The sequence below is a fragment of the Phragmites australis genome, chromosome 17, assembly GCF_958298935.1.
Source record: "Phragmites australis chromosome 17, lpPhrAust1.1, whole genome shotgun sequence".
NCBI lineage: Eukaryota > Viridiplantae > Streptophyta > Magnoliopsida > Poales > Poaceae > Phragmites > Phragmites australis.
In genome coordinates, this window is record NC_084937.1 from 20,568,577 (window position 1) to 20,584,316 (window position 15,740).

Genomic DNA, 15,740 nt, shown 5'->3' on the forward strand with positions numbered 1-15,740 from the left:
CTTTTTTTCTCGCCTTTAGCTTCTGCGCCGCCGGCTGCCTTAAGTACCTGCCGGCCACGACATGCCCCAAACGGAAGGAGGGGGCTCGAGTTCGGAGACGTCATAAATGGAAAGGGCGTCATCATTTCTTCTGTGCGAGGTGACCGGGGGTGGAAAATACGTCGCACGCCCGGTCACCTGTCACCATAAATGCCCTGGCAACGAGCGCCGTGGAGAGGGCCCACCGGGCAGCCGCAGAGCAACCCGGCGTGCTCACCCTGTCTTGTTCTCCTGCCACAGCAGTGTGGTAGACGGAACGCCTTGATCCTCGCGACGTTATCCCGAGACAAGCCGGATGGCACGGGACGGGACTCGTGCAATTAATGACCCCACGCCTCTCTGCCAAAACATGGCAGGGACTGACGCTGAGCGCGGCGGGAGCAGTTGGAGGTGTCAGGCCACGCACGCTCATTAAATGCGGCCTCAGGCCTTTGACTGGTTGACACCTCATCGGCGGGCCCCCCGGGGGCCTTTCGGGGTCGTCGGGGTACCGAGTGCTCGGGGGTACTGTTCACCTCCCCGAGCACTCTCTCCCGAGAATGCCTTTCCTTGTCCTCGGGGGACCGAGTGCTCGGGGGCACTGTTCACCTCCCCGAGCACTCTCTCCCGAGCACTCTTGCACGGACCTTCGGGGAACCGAGTGCTCGGGAGACGCCGCACGCAGCCCCGAGCACTCTCTCCCGAGCACTCTTGCACGGACCTTCGGGGAACCGAGTGCTCGGGGGCTGTTGCTCGCAGCCCCGAGCACTCTCTCCCGGAACTTATCTCTTCTGGGCGTCGGGATACTAGGGTGCCCGGAGGTGACCGTACACCTCTCCGAGCACCTCCTTCCCGGCACTTGGATTCCGTGGATCATCGGGGAACTGCGGTGCTCGGGGGCCACTGACTGTGGCCCCGAGTGCCTTCTCCCGGGACTTAATCTTTTCTCATCCTACAGGAGAGATCCCGCGGATGACGCCATGTGGCGGATGGCTGGCTCGGCCTCGGGATTCGGGGACCCCCGGTTCCTGATACACCGACAGTAGCCCCTGGGCCTATTGGCAGGTAATGCTCTAGAGACTACGGATGGGCCCTTCGTCGCGAACGAGGCCGAAGCCGGCACGGACGCCACGTGGCGGGTCTTCAGAAGGTGGTCCTTTTGGTCTGGGCCTTCGGTACGGCCCAACGGGGAGCCGAATGGACGCGCGTCCACACAACTCCCGAAGGGTATGACAGCAGGACAGGCAGTGCGTGCGGCAGCCACGCGAATCGAGAAAAATACGCCTGACAACCGCTGACACCGCACGACCTGTGGGAGACCCGCCTGGTGGTTGCGTCGATCGAGGAAACCGTCCCGCCGAGTGCGCTGTGGCAGGAGACGTTTGAATTCCTTGGGGTATAAAAGGAGGAGGGGAGCGAACCGCCCTCCTCTTTACGCCATCTCGTGATCCAGCCCTTGCTTCCGTTGCGCTCTTGAGCCCTTAGACTTTCCTCAGGCGATCAGAGCTTCTTCCCTTCTCCACCGTCCAGACCATCTTCCCCCCCCCCCCGACGAAATGCCGAGAGCTGGAGGAAGCCACCGCGACAGGACTCCGGACGGCGTGCTACCAGAGTCTCGCCTGACCAACAAAGAGGTGGCGGGGAAGATCAGGAAGCTGTTGGTCCCCGAGGGCCAGCAGGGAGCCCTGGTGGTGACGCCGGCGAACTTCCCACCGGCGACGACCCACCCGGGGCGCATCGTCCTGTTTACCTCCTTTGTTGCGGCCGGGCTGGTGCCGCCGTTCTCTACGTTCTTTCTTCAAATCCTCGACACCTACGGGATTCAGCTGGTGCACCTGAGCCCCAATTCGGTCGTCATCCTGGCGGTCTTCGCCCATTTTTGCGAAATGTTCATGGGAGTGGCGCCGTCGGTGACACTCTTCCGGCATTTCTTCGCGCTTCGATCTGCCGGGAAGAAGAGGGGCTACTCCACCGTGGACGTCGTGGGCTGCTGCAATTTCCGACTACGGGACGGCATGGGGGAGCGGTACATCCCCCAGGTGCTGCAAAGCAAATGGGAGGAGTGGCGGCGCGATTGGTTCTACGTCGACGTCGACCCCCATGACCGTCTCACCCTGCGGGAGGTGGCGGCGGAGCCCCAGAAGGCGACCTGGGAGGTACCACCGTCGTCGGATGCGCGGCTGGAGCCGGTCTTCGAGCGCATCAGGTTCCTGCGCGACGCCGGGCTTACCTCAGTGATGGTGGTGGCGGACTTCCTACGCCGCCGCTTGGCGCCCCTGCGGGAGCGGACCCGGCCCTGCTGGCTCTACACCTGGCCTGAGGATATCACCCGGACCCAGATCGGCGCAGACTGGGACCTGGGCACGCCGGAGTTGAGGGGCATGCTCTGGGTGGTGACCGGGGTGGATGAGATGAGCCGGGCGGAGCTCCCGTGGAAAGAAATGGCGCTCTGCGCCAATCCTGAGCGAGTGGCGATCCAGGCAAAGCTGCCGAGGTTCGACGCCCAGGGGTTGGTCGACCGGCCGAGGAGCCGGAGTCCCGAGGCCGCTGAGATCCCCTGGTTGGATGAGGAGGCCGGCGAGGGGGCCGCGAGCGGTCCGGCGCAGACTGGTGGCCCGGGCACCGCGAGCGGCGAGCCGCAGGCCAGCAGTAGGGCCGCTGCACCGGAGGAGGAGGCACCGCCGGCAGCGGAGCGGCGGCGGCACCGGAGGACTGGGGGAAGCGCCCCCGGCTCTTCACTCCTCCGCCGGAGTCCTCGCCGTCGCCATCGAGCTCGCGCCGGCCCAGAATCCTCCCTCCTCCTTTTCCGCCCGGAGACCACGCGGCGGCCCCGCAGAACCCCCGGCGGAAAAGGAGGAGGGAGGATTCTGGGCCGGCGCCGTCGAGCCCGGAGTTCAGGATTCTGGTAGCGCGATGGCAGTACCGAAGACCCACAACCGCGTAAGCCTTGCCCTTCATTCTTTCTTGGGCGTGCTTCACCCGAACTAAGTTCTAGATTTTGATCTTGTTCTTCTCCTACAGGCTGCCCGCGGGCGCCGCCGAAGGCCAGGGGCAGCCGGAGGCGCCGAGGCAGGCGCCAGCCCCCGAGCCGAGTGCGCCCGAGCCGAGCGCACCTGAACCAAGTGCCCCGGTGGAGCCAGGGCTGGCCAGCGCGGCGGCGGAGCTGGGGCCAGCGGACGCGGCGGCGGAGCCGGGGCCGACGGACATGGCGGCAGAGATGGGGCCGGCGGCCGAGACGGGGTCGGCGGACGCGGCGGCAGAGAAGGGGCCGGCGGATGCGGTGGCCGAGATAGAGACGCAGCCGCCGTTCGAGCGTTTGGCGCCATCAGAGCCCGCCCCGAGCGCGCCGAGCCCGGGGCGGATGACCGCGTGGCAGTTTTCGGGGACCCCGAGCCCCCCGGAGGAGGCTCGCTGGGGACCCAGCGCCCAGTCGTCGCCTAGCCAGCATGCCGACCCTCTCCCGGTCGTGCTTGAGAGCGCCCGGGAGGTGATCGGGCGGCTAGAAGCGGCCGTAGCGGGGGAGATGGCACAGCTGGAGGTGGAGCGCGCCGCTTTGGCTAAGGAGAGAGCGCAGCTTACCACTGCTTGGCGCTCTTTCGAATCCCGCCTCCTCGAGGTGCGCGCCACCAACGAGGACGAACAACGCGCTATGGAGGAGGGGCGGAAGGCCTTGGAGGAGGCCCGCGCGGAGGTCGCGCGGGAGCGGGAAGACGCCGCCCGCCTGGCTGAGGCATCGCAGCAAGAAGCTGCCGGGGCCCTTGCCAGGGAGAGGCAGGCGCAGGAGCGGGAGGAGGCGACGGGGAACCGCGAGAGGGCAGCGGAGGCCCTCCAGGCCGACCTAGCTCGCTAGAAAGAAGAAGCCGACCGGACCCGCACCGGGCTCTAGCACTGGGCGAGGGAACTCCAGGATGTCGATGGGGATCTCCAACGCCGGGAGGAGGACATCGCGATCCGGGAGGTCGACGCCGAGATAATGTCGGCGGACTTGGGCGCCCGGGAGGATCTGCCGGCCCGATGGGAGTCGAAGGCTGCCGAGGCGGCGGCCGCCGCCGCCGCTAGGGAATAGCAGATCGCCAAGTCCGAGGCAGAGCTGGCCGCCCGCGAGCAGGCCTTGTCCGTCCTGGCGGGGCAGGTGAAGCTGGCCGCGGGCCATGTGCCCGGCGCCGAGGAGTGACTGCGGCTCACGAAGGAGGAGCTCGAGGAGCGGCTGCGGCTCGCGAAGGAGGAGCTCGAGGCCGCCTCAGTCGCACGGGCCAGCCTGCAGCTGATGCTGGAGGACACCCTCCGGCGGATGCAGCGGTCCGTCGCGGCGGCCGGGCTCGGGCAACTTGTCATGGAGACGAAGGGGGGAGGCCCTGGACGGTACGCCCTAGGCTTCCAGTAGGTCTGCGAGCACCTCGAGGCACTGCCCTGTGCCGTCCAGGAACTCGCCGCCCGGGAGGGGTGTGGCTTGGCCCAAGCAGTGGCCGAACACGTCCTGGCTTGCTACCGGAGTCGAGACCCGAACTTCCCGCTGGAGCCAGCTTAGGAAGGGGTGGTTGAAGCCGAGGAGGAGGCCGCGTGGGAGGCAGTTCGGAGCACCGCCGCCGCGGTGGCGGCCGGCTTCAAGTGGGAGGTGTCGCCGCCCCCAGTCCCGAGGAGCGGCCACGAGGGCTCCGACTCCGACGCCGACTAGGCTTTTGCAGTAGTTTTTTCTTCTTCTTTTCTTTTGACTTGATGTAAATATGGGAGTGATCCCTCAGAAATGCTTGAATATAATGGAAGCCTTTCTCTAGGGTCGCAACTCCAGCATTTTTCTGAGTGCTTGATGTTGTTTTTGCTGTTTTCTCTTGGTGCCCCGGGAGTACTCAGTCGGACCGATCTCGACCTTTCCTTCCCCGAGAACGAAGTCGTCCCGATTGTCCTTCTCGGGGCGTCCAGCCCCCGAGCCCTCGCGAGTCCGCAACGGCTAAGTCAAAAGACAAAGGCATGAACTCCCTTGCTCGGGAGATAGATCGATCCAGCACGGAGCACGCCATGACCGTTGAACACTTTTCCACCTTGCGACCACTCAGCTAGCAGACTGGAGACACGCGCGGACGGGAATGCGACCAAGAGTCCCCACGGTGTGGTGGTGCCCGGGCTTAGGACGGACCGGACCGAGCACCGACAGCCCGTCCCTGGGGCCTAGGCTCCGGACTACTCGAGCGGCTCGAGCGATAGGATTACCCAGGGCACCCAGGGACTCGGTAGTGCTCGGAGCCCTAAAAAGAGGACCGAACACCACGACCACCATGAAAGACTTCGATCGGACATCACCGCACGTACGGTACACCGTTCTACGGGCCGTTCTGTCGTTCTAGGAAAAATGTGGACATGCGGTAGGGTTTTGTGCGTGAGGAGACCATCTCACCGAGCAGATTAGAAAACGAGGGCCCCCGAGGACGACTCGGGAATGAAATATTATCAAATGTAAATTCGTCTAAATTTAACCACTCACCGGACAGCTGTCAGCCTTTCGGCCAACCGATCCAGGAGGGGCATGCGCTCCGAGCTCGGGGTGCCTGGGGACTTGGTTCCCGGGGCCGGGAAGCCCGAGCGCCAGGGGGCGCGTGAGGAGCCTGGGATCAGGTGATCTCAATCGCTCAAGCCTGAACGGTAGGACCACCCGAAGACCCCGAGGGCCGAGCAGCGACCTGGGCACTGAGGCCCTCGCGGTCGAGCTGCTTTTGCTTTTGATTGTCGATCTGTGACTTGACAAAAAATAGAGAAATTCTTTGCTTGGTGCGCTCTGTTAGTGCGGTACTCGTTATAGACTGCTCTCGTTTTCAACCCGAGACCTCTCGAATGCCTAGACCGGCGAACAAGAGCGGACAGAGGCATAAACCAGAGGTCCTGTGGTTCGGTGGCGCCCGGGTATGACAGACCGGACCGGGCACCGACAGCCCGCCCCTGGGGCCTAGGCTCCGGACTACTCGAGCAGCTCGAGCGATAGGATTACCCAGGGCACCCAGGGGCTCGGTAGTGCCTGGGAGCCTGCCACGACACCAAACACCATAGCCTACCATGACAGACGTAAGTCAGCGGCAACTGTCTGCACGCATACCGATCGGGATTCTTTTGTCAGCAGGGAAAATGAGAGAGCGAACTTTTCTCGCACAATCGAGCATCTCACCAGACAGATTAAACATATGGAATCCAGAAAACGAAATTGACACATGATTGCACATTGATATACATGCTGTATTGACAATATTTTTACAAGGTTAGGTGACTTACCCAGTTAGTGGTAGCCCCCGGTCAACTTGGGCGGGGGGAAGCCCCCGGCCTGGTTGACCTGAGCCGCGAGCATGGCCATCTACGGGTAAAACTTGCGCAGGTGCTCGATGTTCCACGGGTTGGGGAGCGGCTGCCCATCCTCTGCCGCCGACCGGAAAGAACCTTCTCGCGGGACCCCGATCACGGTGAAAGGACCTTCCCACACAGGGGACAGCTTATTCCTTCCTTCGCGCGTCTGGATGCGTCGGAGAACTAGATCCCCCACCTCGAGAGACCGGGCCCGGACGTGGCGCTGGTGGTAGCGCCGCAGGCTTTGCTGGTAGCGGGCAGCTCGGACGATGGCACGCCACCGGCGCTCTTCCAAGTAATCGATGTCGTCGCGCCTCTGCTGCTCCTGTTCGCCTTCAGAGTAGGCGTGCACCCGAGGGGAGCCTAGAGTGAGCTCGGAGGGGAGGACCACCTCAGCGCCGTACACGAGGAAGAAAGGAGTCTCCCCGGTAGCGCGACTTGGTGTGGTTCGGTTGGCCCATAGCACGGCGGGTAACTCATCGACCCACCCTTTCCCGTGCTTTGCGAGCACGTCGTAGGTCCGGGTTTTGAGCCCCTTCAGTATCTCTGCGTTGGCACGCTCGACCTGCCCATTGCTCCGAGGGTGAGCGACGGAGGTGAAGCAGAGCTTGATGCCGAGGTCTTCGCAGTAGTCCCCGAACAGGGCACTCGTGAACTGAGTGCCGTTGTCGGTGATGATCCGGTTTGGGGCGCCAAAGCGACTGGTGATGCCGCGGATGAATTGGAGCGCCGTGTTCTTAGTCATCTTGACGACTGGGACCGCCTCCGGCCACTTGGTGAACTTGTCGATGGCGACGTAGAGGTACTCATAGCCCCCGATTGCTCAGGGGAATGGACCCAGAATATCCAGCCCGCAGACCGCGAAAGTCCATGACAGGGGGATGGTGTGGAGAGCCTGAGCTGGCTGGTGAATCTGCTTTGCGTGGAACTGGCACGCCCTGCAGCGCCAAACCAGCTCAGAAGCATCCTGGAGGGCTGTAGGCCAGTAGAAACCTTGCCGGAAAGCCTTCCCGACCAGCGTGCGGAACGATACATGGCCACCGCACTCGCCCTCGTGGATCTCAGCGAGAAGCTCACCGCCTTCTGCCCGGGTGATGCATTTCAGGAGGATGCCGCCTGCGCTACGCCGGTAGAGATCCCCATCTACTATGGCATAGCGTTTGGACTGCCGAGCAACTCTTTCGGCAGACGCCTCATCCCCGGGAAGGGACTTTTCCTTCAAGTACCCTCGGATGTCGTCCATCCATGAGGCATCTTGAGAACAATCAGCAAGCGCAGCACACTCGCCGGATGGCGGCACCCTGACGGGGCTTCCCACTGAGGGTGCCGCCGGGGTCCCCTGAATTGAGTTCGAGGTTTCCCTTTCGTCCTGTTCGGCAGGCAGGACGGAAGGCCGTGTGAGTCTTTCTTCAAAGACTCCGGCAGGGACGCGCGCACGGGAGGAGGCCAGGTGGGAGAGGTCGTCGGCCAAAGTGTTGTCGCGGCGCGGGATGTACCGCAGCTCCAAGCCGTCGAAGCGCTTCTCCAGCTTCCTGACTGCCGCCACGTATGCCGCCATTTGAGGATCCGTGCACTGATACTCCTTGGATACCTGGTTGACTACCAGCTGGGAGTCTCCCTTGACCAGGAGGCGACGAATCCCGAGGCCCACTGCGACTCGGAGGCCAGCGATGAGACCTTCATATTCCGCCATGTTGTTGGATGCGCGGAACTGCAGCTGCATGACGTACCGAAGTTCTTCACCCGTTGGGGAGGTGAGAACCACTCCGGCCCCCACGCCTTTCAGTGAGAGGGAACCGTCGAAATGCATGGTCCAGTACCCGGGCGCATCGTGCCCGGGGTATGCAGAAATCTCTTCTGGGACGACCTCGGGGACGGGTGTCCACTCTGCCACGAAGTCAGAGAGTGCCTGGCTTTTGATCGCCTGGCGACTGACAAAGTGCAGGTCGAACTCCACCAGCTCCACTGCCCACTTGACAACACGCCCAGTGCTTTCTCGGTTCCGGAGGATAGGTCCCAGTGGGTACGTGGTAACCACCGACACCGAGACCTTGTGCGCTTGGAAGTAGTGGCGCAGCTTCCGGGAAGCGATAAGCACGGCGTATAGCAGCTTCTGAGCTTGAGGGTATCTTGTTTTGGCCTCCCGGAGGACTTTACTGACGAAGTACACTGGTCGCTGTACCCAGCGGGCCCGGATTGTGGCTTCACCCGAGGGCCCGTTAGAGCCCCCGAGCTCGGCGACGTGGTGGGGGCTGACCGGGTGCTCGGGCTCGGCTCCCTGCTCGGGAGGAGCTAAGTGCTCGGGCTCGACCCCCTGCTCGGGGGGAGCCAAGTGCTCGGGCTCGACCCCCTGCTCGGGGGGAGCCAAGTGCTCGGGCTCAACCCCCTGCTCGGGGGGAGCCGCGAGGACTGGGGGGTGCTCGGGGATGGCCGGGAGCTGGGGCCCAGCAACTGACCCCGTGCACTCATCGCGCTCCACCACCAGCACCATGCTTATGACCTGAGGAGTGGCCGATACGTAGAGTAGCAGCGGCTCACCTTCAGACGGGGCCACCAGCACGGGTGATGAGGTGAGATACTTCTTCAGATCGCGGAAGGCCTGCTCGGCCTCCGGCGTCCAGTCGAAACGACCAGTCTTCTTCAGAAGCTTGAAGAGGGGGAGTCCTCGCTCCCCAAGTTTGGAGATGAAGCGTCCGAGGGCTGCCATGCAGCCGGCGAGACGCTGGACCTCCTTGAGTCGACTGGAGACCAAGAAACCGAGGAGTTTGCCCGCCGGCACCTCGAAGACGCATTTCTCGGGGTTGAGCTTCAGGCGGGTGGTGCGGAGACTGTTGAAAGTCTCAGCAAGGTCTTCGAGCAGGGTGGCATGGTCTCGGGACTTGACCACGAGATCGTCGATGTAGGCCTCGACGTTGCGGCCAACCTGCGAACCAAGGGTGATATGGATAGCGCGCTGGAAAGAAGACCCAGCGTTGCGCAAACCAAAAGGCATCGACACATAGCAATAAATCCCCACCGAAGTGGTAAAGGCAGTTTTTTTTTCATCCTCCTTGGCCATGCGAATCTGGTGGTAACCAGAGTTTGCATCCAAAAAACACAAAAGATCGCATCCCGCGGTTGCATCTACAATTTGATCTATGCGGGGCAAAGGAAAAGGATCTTTAGGGCAAGCCTTGTTTAGATCGGTGTAGTCCACACATATGCGGAGCTTGCCGTTGGCCTTCGGGACGATTACTGGGTTTGCCAGCCACTCGGGGTGGAGGACTTCTCGGATAAATCCGGCGTCAAGGAGCTTGCTAACTTGCTCCCGGATGAACTCCTAGCGCTCAGGCGCCTGCCGCCGGACCTTCTGCTTCACCGGGCGTGCGTCCGGGCGCACAGCCAGGTGGTGCTCGATCACCTCCCTAGGGATCCCGGGCATATCGGACGGTTGCCATGCAAACACGTCAGCGTTAGCCCGGAGGAAGGTGACGAGCGCGCTTTCCTATTTGCCGTCCAAGTCACCGTCGATTCGGATGACCTGGGAGGCGTCTTCGCCCACCACGACCTCCTTTGTAGGAACGGAGGTGTCGGCGGCGAGTCGGGGTTTGGATGAAGAGGGTCCCAAGCCCCCTTGACAGCCTTCGACCTCGGCCTGAGCTGAGACCAAGGCCAGGTATGACTGCTCGACGCAGGAGACGGCACCGCCGGAGTCGGCGGTCACGGAGATGGGGCCTGCTGGGCCCGGCATCTTGACCGTGAGATACGCGTATTGCGCAGCCATCATGAACTTAGCGAGCGCCGGACGCCTGAGGATGGCGTTGTAGGGGAGGGGGAGCTCCACGACGTCGAAGAGGACACTCTCCGTGCGGAAGTTATCCCGACTCCCGAAGGTCACGGGTAGCTCAACCTGCCCGAGGGGCAGGGGGTGCCCGGGTGTCACTCCGCAGAATGGAAGCGACGGCTTTAGGCACCTGGAGGGCACCTGCAGCTTCTCGAAGGCCTCCTTGGAGAGGAGGTTGAGGCCTGCGCCCCCGTCGATCAGCACCCTGCCGACCTTTACATTGCAGATGGTGGGGGACACCACCAAGGGTAGTCACCCCACGCCTGCAGTACTGGCGGGGTGATTAGCTATACTGAACGTGATCGGGGCGTCCGACCACCTCAGGGGCCTGGTGGCCTCTTCGCTCGGGGTTGTCGAGCATACTTCGCGCTGCATGGTCTTGATGCCGCGGCGCGAGGAAGGCGTGTAGGCGCCTCCGTCGATGAAGGCGATGGTATGCTCGGGTTCCTGAAAGCCGAGCTCTGTGTTGTCGGGGGCGGCCTCAGCGTCGCCTCCCCCGCGGGACTCATCGCGCTCCCTTTGGCGCTGCTCGACGAGGCCCTTGACCGTACAACACTCCGTGAGGTCATGCCATCTGGTCTGGTGGATTGGACACTATTTGCCTGGCTCGGGCCCCGCCAGAGCGGGGGCCCTTGCTGGAGCGGGAGCCCGGGCGGGGGCTGGAGCCTTTGCGGGAGCAAGAGCCCTTACGGGAGCCGGAGCCCTAGGAGGGGCCCTGGCCAGGGCTCTTGCGGGCGCGGGCCATCTGTCGGCGGCCGCCCGGCGTTCTTGCCGATGGTCGGGCTCTTGTGCCAGCCTACGGACGGGGCCCTGGGCCGGCTCGACAGGGGCGGCCTCGCGCCTCCTTCTCTTTTTCTTTTCCCGCCTGTCGGAGCGGGAAGAACTTGGTTGGTCGGCAGCGGGGCGCTCGAGGCGCGGAGCGTGCCAAGCCCGAGCCTCCGCCGCCTTGGCGCACTTGTCGGCAGCGCGAAAAGTTCCGCAGTGGTCTCGACCTCGTGCGTACCTAGCTTCTCGAGCATCCGCTCGTCGCGGACGCCCTGCCGGAAGGCAACGATGACAGTGTGGGGGGTTATTCGTGGGATGATGTTGCGAACTTGGCTGAAGCGCTGGATAAAGCGCCACAACGTCTCCCCCACCTGTTGCTTGACGGCGTGGAGGTTGCACTCCAAGACGGGGCACGTGAACGTGCCCTGAAAATTAGCCACGAACTGGTAGCAAAGATCATCCCAGGAGCTAATGGATCCTGGGGGTAAGTTCATGAGCCAAGAACGGGCAGAGCCCCTCAAGGCAACATGAAAATAATTAGCCATCACCTTTTCGCTGCCACCAGCCGTCTGGACAGCGGTGGTGTATATCTAGAGGAACTCGACGGGGTCGATAGACTCGTCGTACTTCTCCAGCAGCTCGGGGGGGGAACTTGGAGGGCCATTTGACCCGGCGGAGCTCACTAGTGAAGGCACGGCAGCCGGTGCCGTACCCTATGGCGCGGGTGGCGTTCTTGGACGGTGAACGCCGGCGAGCCGGGGAGCCCCGATGATAGTAGGCCGGTAAATAGGAAGCCTAGCCCTTAGCTTCGGCCTCCTGCCGGGTCTCCTGTTGGCGCTCAAGAGTGACGCGGGCGTCTTCGAGGCCCCTCCGCTCGTTGAGGCGCAAGCGGAGGTCTTGGGCTCCGGACGCGGACGGGGGGGCGGCGCTCCGCCTGGAGGCCCCCCGGCCTGTGCGAACGTTACCTGTCGATGGGCCGGTTCTGGCGGCGCCACGCTGGGTGGTGGCGCGAGAACTCTCGGCCAGCACCTGGAGGCGAGCAGTGCCGACCAGGGCGGCGACTTCTTGGAGCCAGCGGCCCTCCAGGGTTTTCACCGTCGCCTGGACAGGCGGATGCCTGAGGAGAGCATGTGCCGCAAGCAGCGCGCTCCCGGGGCTGGCCTCGCCGAAGGCGAGCCTACGCCGGAGAGGCGCCCGGCGCTGTCCAGATGCAGATCTGACGGCAGGAGTTTCGACCACCGGCTGGGGGTCGGATGGTGCACCGGCGGTGGCGGCGGCGGCCCGGCTGGGCCTAGCTCCCTGGTCCCCTTGGGAGGGGAACGCCGCGCGTGCAGATCGCGGCTGCTGCTGGGACGCAACAGCGGCGGGGGTCTCCTGTGCGAGGGGCTGCATTTCCCCGCTGGAACTGGAGCCAGAACGCTGGAGGCGGTGACCACCGGCCATTTTTCCTGTGGAAGAAAACAAACAAACAGATTCAGGGATGCTTCCCCCCTACTTGGCGCGCCAGCTGTCGGAGGATTAACTCCAGTCGCAGCGATCCCGAGAGACCCCTTTTTAGAGATTCGGCCGGAGGGATGATCCTGAATAATTTCGTCGGAGAAATAAATGGGAATGAATGCAACAGCCGGTGGTGGGGGTGTTGACCTAGTGCAAGAAGAAGTAAATGCACCGGAATTTCGACAGGTTCGGGCCGCATGGGGGCGTAATACCTTACTCCTGTATGGATGCTATAACTGTCCTGAGGAAGTCCCTCAAGGATGTTGCTAGTTACAAGAATATTGATCTATCTAAGAACTTGAGGCTCCTTGTTCTTCGGCTGGGACTGGGCTCAGCCTTCCTCACGGTGTCTCTCTTCTTTCTCTGTATTGCTGGCTTTCTCGTCGCTTCCTTTTCTTTTCGCCCCTTTTTCTTTTCCCGCCCCCTTTTCTTTTTTTCTCACCTTTAGCTTCTGCGCCGCCGGCTGCCTTAAGTACCTGTCGGCCGCGACATGCCCCAAACGGAAGGAGGGGGCTCGAGTTCTGAGACGTCATAAATGGAAAGGGCGTCATCATTTCTTCTGGGCGAGGTGACCGGGGGTGGAAAATGCGTCGCACGCCCGGTCACCTGTCACCATAAATGCCCTGGCAACGGGCGCCGTAGAGAGGGCCCACCGGGCAGCCGCAGAGCAACCCGGCATGCTCGCCCTGTCTTGTTCCCCTGCCACAGCAGTGTGGTAGACGGAACGCCTTGATCCTCGTGACGTTATCCCGAGACAAGCCGGATGGCACGGGACGGGACTCGTGCAATTAATGACCCCACGCCTCTCTGCCAAAACATGGCAGGGACTGACGCTGAGCGCGGCGGGAGCAGTTGGAGGCGTCAGGCAACGCACGCTCATTAAATGCGGCCTCGGGCCTTTGACTGGTTGACACCTCATCGGCGGGCCCCCCGGGGGCCTTTCGGGGTCGTCGGGGTACCGAGTGCTCGGGGGTACTGTTCACCTCCCCGAGCACTCTCTCCCGAGAATGCCTTTCCTTGTCCTCGGGGGACCGAGTGCTCGGGGGCACTGTTCACCTCCCCGAGCACTCTTGCACGGACCTTCGGGGAACCGAGTGCTCGGGAGACGCCGCACGCAGCCCCGAGCACTCTCTCCCGAGCACTCTTGCACGGACCTTCGGGGAACCGAGTGCTCGGGGGCTGCTGCTCGCAGCCCCGAGCACTCTCTCCCGGAACTTATCTCTTCTAGGCGTCGGGATACTAGGGTGCCCGGAGGTGACCGTACACCTCTCGGAGCACCTCCTTCCCGGCACTTGGATTCCGTGGATCATCGGGGAACTGCGGTGCTCGGGGGCCACTGACTATGGCCCCGAGTGCCTTCTCCCGGGACTTAATCTTTTCTCATCCTACAGGAGAGATCCCGCGGATGGTGCCATGTGGCAGATGGCTGGCTCGGCCTCGGGATTCGGGGACCCCCGGTTCCTGATACACCGACAAAGGTGATCGGCTTGGATCAGTGAATGAGAGCATGATTCACAACGAGCGGCGGTGGCGGCATGACCTTCGATCGCCAGAGAGGGGAGATAAGGTAGAGGCCCCTCGGGACGATTGGCCTTGGCTAGAGCATCTCCAAGCTAAGGCGGGGCTATGCTGAGGGATGGATTGGAGTGAGGACCAGACTACTGGGCTAGCGACAATGTGCGGTGGCCGGGACAGAGGCGGCGCAGTGCGGGCGATCCTCGGTCCGCAAGAGCTCGAGCTAGGTCTATGGGAGGTGAGCTAGGGGCTATGCAATGGTGAGGGAGAGGGGAATTGGAACGAGGTCTCACCGGCGAGGAGGAATCGGTGGAGGCGGCCCAGATTGGGCATTTATGCCTCAGTCGAAATCGAGCTTGGGGAAAGGCAAAAACGGAACCATGGCGATGCGGGGAGCACGTTGGTGTGCTTGGTTTAAGTAATGGTTGGTGGAGCATAGGCAGTGGCCGTGGTGGTGCTCGACTGGCTCGAAGCGACGAGACAGCGGCCCGACAGCTGTGGCGTGGCAACAGTGCCAGCGTGGACACTAGTGAGGCAAAAACCGCCTCAGAAATCAAGTTAGGGGTTTAAGTAAATGGTTTTGTAAAGTTTAAGGTTCATGATATCTAGTTTTGTAGTTTGCAGTTTTAATATACATCAGTCGATAGTTTAGAAGGTTATGTAGATTTTTTCCATAACATATCAAGGAGCAAACTATAAGAGTGAGATTGTAGGTGCTAAACGGTCAGCTTTCACTGAGACTGCAGGAGTACTTTATTGAGCAGCCGAATCATACATGCTTTCTCATTCTTCTATTATCTCAAAGGGAGTTCACACTGAAAGTCTAGATCATTGCAGAAAAATTAAGGTTATCAGCCAGCTTCGCATGATTGAAGGATTATAGTTTCGTCACCAATTTCGTTGAGCAGCGCTGGATCATACGCGATTTCACACTCTTCTACTTCAGGCGGAGTTCACAAGAAACTTTGTATTTGCAAAACAAGTATACATACGTCAGAAATGTAGGTAACTTGTCGAATAGGGTTGTCAAGTTAGGTTATAATTGGTCAAATTGATCGTACATGTTGTACATGATTTAACACAATGAAATGGATTAACAAATAGAAAACAAATAAATTATGGATTGCCAGTATAGCACGTCTATACATGAAGCTTACGTGTATACCTAACCACGTGTCCGTGGGCGAATGGGCCCTTGCTAGGCCTATTATTTTGAAGTAAATAATTATAAGATTTGCTATTTAGGATCACCTTTTACAAACTACTCATTGCATTAAGAAATAATAGGTGTATTTTTTTAGGCTCGATCTTCGAAGTTAGATTGTGCCTAATGTTTTCTCACAAAATATATCATTTATAGCTACATAACCTATATATTGTGAAGCTATTTGGAATTATGAATATAGTTGTATATTTTTATGTACTAGACATTTCCATAATTGGAGTAAATGCTAGTCAAAGTATACAAAATTTGACTATTCCAAAAAAATATCCCTACTATTTCTAAACAGAGGAAGTATCTTGCGATCACACTTCCCCACATGACATGTTACCACAATAGAGGCCCATATGAATGGCACATGGGCCACACTCCTTACTTTCCTTTATCTTCTCACGCAGCTGCCTTGTTCACATCAGATCCACTTCCTCTCCTTCTTAAGCATGGTTCAGCAATAGCGTGTGAGGCTTTCAACCTGCGCTCCCCCAAATGGTAGCCTCGAGGATGCCAGAACCCCCCCCCCCCCCGCAAGCTCTCATCGTTGGCGGCATCACTCAGCCGTCTGTGGTCGATCAT